At 40.5% G+C, this 4,829-nt stretch overlaps 1 pseudogene; it reads right to left on the reverse strand.

The window, feature by feature from the left end:
* Positions 1 to 2,030: 2,030 nt before the first annotated feature.
* Positions 2,031 to 3,025, reverse strand: LOC147438081 (small COPII coat GTPase SAR1A pseudogene; annotated as a pseudogene).
* Between the last annotated feature and the right edge of the window lie 1,804 nt (positions 3,026 to 4,829).

Raw genomic sequence — 4,829 nt, forward strand, 5'->3', positions numbered from 1 at the left:
CTCTTGCTTTAGTCTCGGTTTCTAGGACTCTTGTAGCATGGACCGTGCTTGGAGCTTCACTGCGCCGGTGTGTAGCCATTGAAACCCTAGAACTCAAGGATCCCATTATTCTTTGTACTAAAAATTATGGTTGGCTGAATGAGTATTGCACCCTGGTTCTAACATGACTCACTCTTCCTGATTCTGGCCTTGGCTCTGAGATAGCAGGTCTTAACGTTCTAGAAGTGACATAATACTGATGGAGTGGTCCTCCAAAGTACGTATATCGCTCCATCTCCTTACAATCTTCAACAACAGATTATCTTCGTCCATACTAATCAAGCATGCCTACATGAGTATCTTTGTATTCTATGTATGTAAAAACTTACAAACTTTTTTGTTCTGACAACTCTCCAATGTAGGGCTTATCGCACTTACAATAGAGCATCTACTCAAGTTGAGGCTTCGAGGGAGCTTTTGGAGGGGGCTTTTTCCAAATTTTTGATCAGCTGAGAAATAATTAAAAAAAGCTCTCTTCACTCCAAAATCAACTTTTGGAGCTCTCTCTCTCTCTCTCTCTCTCTCTCTCTCTATATATATATATATATATATATATATATATATATATATATATATATATATATATATATATATGTGTGTGTGTGTGTGTGTGTGTGTGTGTGTGTATTCTCTCTCTCTCTCTCTCTCTCTCTCTCTCTCTCTCTCTCTCTCTCTCTCTCTCTCTCTCCATTGTAGTAGCCTCCCTTGGGCTAGAAAAATACATTTTCCCTAACCGGTGAAAATAAAGGCAAACTTGAAATTTGTCCGATTTTCATGTCAAAATTTGAAGCTTTTGCAAGTAATTATACTAAAACTTGTGTAAATTTCTTGGTTTTCTTAAAGGAAAGCTCAAAATCTAACCGGCATTTTACAATTTCAACCGGTTATGATTCACTCAACCTTGTTTTTTTTTTACATTGACCTTCCCTCCCCTCTAACGTTCAGGAGAAATCATTTTTTCAAACACATGAATTCCTTTCCTTGAATTTGCCAAAAGGAAATTTTAGAAAATTAGGTTTATTTGGTGGGTTTTTACACTATTCTTCTCTATTTTGGGATAGAATTTCTCCTTTTCCCTTTGCCCTCAAACCGGCATTTTTTGAATTGAAAACGACACAATATTAAGCTAAGACACATTTTTCTCGAACACTGCTCCCCTTCCCTCTCTCTCTCTCTCTCTCTCTCTCTCTCTCTCTCTCTCTCTCTCTCTCTCTCTCATATGCAAGTGGGCGCTAGCATCCCTTTGAAAGCAGGCAATGCTTCCAAAGCCAGCGATGAAGCAATTAGGCTGAGGCCGCAAGTAATGAGATCGACCCAATTTTTGTGCAAGGCAAGGCCAAACACAAGCCAAAGGAGGCAGCATAAGAAGAAGGTGGGCAAGAGGTGAAGAGGAAGACGAGAAAAAGAAACAAGAAGCAAAAAAATTCAGCCTCTGGGAAAGAAGAATCTGTTGCAAAGGCCCCTCTAACGTCAAGGCCCGGCAAGAGAACCAATGAGGGTTTCCCTCTATGCAGAGAGGAAGTGTGAAAATGTATTCGTGCCATGCTTGCACACATGCACGTCGAAAAAGTTTCTGACATGTGTGAAGTGCAAGATAGTTCTTAGCTAGGTCTTGCCCTTAGCACCAGCTTTACGATAACCCTACATATGAAATTTTGCTCTTTGATTTGTTTCACCAATTTTTGAGGAATGTAAAGCTGAGTATTACTGTTGTTGATTTGATAAAAAAACATGCTCTGGAATCTGCAATGGGCCATTTTCTTCCGACCTAATATTGGTCTATCATATTATTTTGATGTTGAAGTGTCTAGAAATGCTCAAAGCATCATTGCCATAACGAGAGAGAGAGAGAGAGAGAGACCGCTTCTTGAATCTTGATCCTCACCTTCACACCCTCAAACAAAGTTAATTGATAACCCCGCAATAAGCTTGAAAAATAGGCATGGCAACTTCCCAACTCTTTACAAAATGCTACAGTAGTAGCAACAACATCAATTGATATATTTAGATAACCACTTAAAACCATCACCATAGCCCATCTTGCGAACAATGCTGCACATGAAAACTTCAATTGGCCGGATGTTCGAGTCTTCAAGATTCACCTTCCCTTTTCTTGTCGTATAACTAAAAAACCCCAAATAGTATCTCAATTCATCCTCCGAAGCTGCAATGGGTATATCTATCTTGTTTCCTAAAATAAAAAAGGGCACTTGAGATAAAGAGTCGTCTAAGACAAGCCTGCCGACTTCTTTCTTGGATTCCACAAATCTCACTTTGTCAATAGCATCAACCAAATAAACAATACCATCAACCTTGGCATAATAATCTTTCCAAACACACAAGCTATTTAGTGGCCGCCCCAAGTCAAAAGCCTCAAACTTGATTTTCCCAATACTCAATTCCTCTGAAGTGGGATACTGTGTTGGCTGATGTTGAACCAACCTGTCATGCCATACAAGCAGTCAAATAGAAACATGGTGGCTACTACACGGGCATGCTTGTAGTACACTATCACGGATTCTGTATAATGGAATTTGAGAATGCTGGTTAGTCACTTCCTTTCTTGTTTAAGGTATTGCTACTGTAATGTGATGAAGGTACTACTGTTTTTAAAGAGAGAGAGAGAGAGAGAGAGAGAGAGAGAGAGAGAGAGAGAGAGAGAGAGAGAGAAGGAGGGAGAGGCGAATATATTTTGGAGTGAAGCAAGATTTTTTTTTAATTGCTCAATTGCGCAAAAATTTGGAAAAATCTCCCTCCAAAAGCTCGCTCCATTCCCATCCCCCATCTGCTCTCCATTATCGTACTTGTATAACCCCACACAAGTGTTATCTGTGTTGACTAGAGTCATCTCATTCACTCACCTTAGCTTTGCATTAGGAATGTCCAGCTTTGGCGGCATGCCCTCATGCTCTATGCTAACTTTATCTTCGGTGCCTATTAATCCCCATTTGTCAACAATGTAGGTATTTTGCACAACTAGATACATTATACCCTCGTCATCAAAGTATTAATCACCATTGTAGTCCATATGCACTATGTCCTTGAACTTAGTAGGTCGCTCTTCCAGCTGTACGTAGTAGCGATCCATACCATCTTTGCAAATTTCTGCACTCTATTCATTTCAAAATGATGTTGCAAGTGCAATAGTTTCATGGTTGGTGCAGGTTGGGATGGTTATGCCCCCATGTTGGTTCCCTCCTTGAATCTCACACTCTTGAAACCGTCATCCATGTAGGTGTAAGATCTCTTTGAAGAAGTGTTCAACAGATTCTCCTTAGGAATAGGCTCTAAGGTCAATAATGGCCCCTGATTCACACTCTCTTCCGTGGAAATGTGGCTAACTTGTTCTCCTACCGTAGAGTTTCTACTCTAATATAATTTGTCTGATCACAATCACGAAAAACACTATTGCAAAACTGTGACCTGTTACCTCTTTGGTTGCTCCCAAATCCTTGAATTGGAATCACTTTGAGCCGCACACTCTAGCCCTTGAAATCTATACAAAAAACACTTGGTGGCTATGAGTTAATAACCGCTCTATAAGTCAAAAATCTAGAATTGACAAAATTAATTACACTTTGGCAAGAAACTCAATTTTACTTGCAAAATCCTCAAATTTAGTCCAAATTCAATTTGCACTCCTTGTGACTATCTCTAGCTATGGTGCAAGTTTGGTCTCACTTTGTGACAAAGGAATATGGATCACGATCCATGTACCTTTATGTGAGAATGTGATGAAACTTGACACACAGCTTGCTCTTGATACCCTAACCCTAGCTATGTGTGGTTTGGACTAGTTTAAGTCAATCAAAAGTCAAACCCTAACTATGTCTTGGCGATTTTTGTTATGAGGTGTTTTTGCCTCTTTTGATCCACTTTTTGAACTCTTTTGACTACCTAGCTATTGGAAGTATTTGTAATGGAATTGTCCTATTTAATTTGAGAGTAGCAAAAACTAATGAGAGTACTTTTGAGAAATGACTTTGTGAGCATAGCGGGCGAACATAATTGAAGATAGCAACATAATCATAGCAATTAGTTAACTTGGCATGAACAATACTTTTGCAAGAGAGAGAATTCAGAGAACATGACAAAGATTGAGGACCGGATTTATGTGGAGCCGGTCCCCCCTCCAATAAGCATTTGTATTATGATTTCGCCCATTAAGAGAGACTTGTTGCAATACAATCTTTGTGTTCCTTGTGACCTAGGTGATGCAATGAAGATGGAAAGATTCATGCGTCACAAACATAACATAAACTTGAAGAAAGCTTTAACTATCCCAAGCCTAAGTCCCAAGACCTCAAACACCTTCGAAGGTGGAGAAAGCTAGCAGGGAATGAGGGTAGGGAAGAGGAAGAAGAAACATTTCGTAGGAGAAAGAATTAGTTCCTCACTTATCATAAGTCTTGTTTCTAGCATACATAATAGCATAGTAATGAAGAAGAAGTAGATGGCAAGCTTAAGCATTGAAGCATGGCTCTTGGTTGGGTTTGCACGCCATAGCCAAGAGTGTTGGTGTAGGCTCTCGACCTCTACTTTCTTGGAGAAGGAGAGGGAGCTCTTGCACTTTGCATAGCACACAATGAGAGTGTTTGTGAGTGTTTGTGGGTGAGTATACCCCCTAAGCAACCTCCTAGCTTGCTTGGGTCGACCCCCCCCCCCCCCCCCCCCCCCCCCCTTGTAGCTCATGCTTGAAGCTCATTGGACCCCTCCAGGCCTAGCCAATCATAAGCAGGAGGCATTACAAGCAGCAAGGGTAGCCTTGAGACAAGTGTCCCCCTTTCCCC

This window comes from Adiantum capillus-veneris, chromosome 17 (genome assembly GCF_014529385.1).
Source record: "Adiantum capillus-veneris isolate H3 chromosome 17, ASM1452938v2, whole genome shotgun sequence".
Lineage (NCBI taxonomy): Eukaryota > Viridiplantae > Streptophyta > Polypodiopsida > Polypodiales > Pteridaceae > Adiantum > Adiantum capillus-veneris.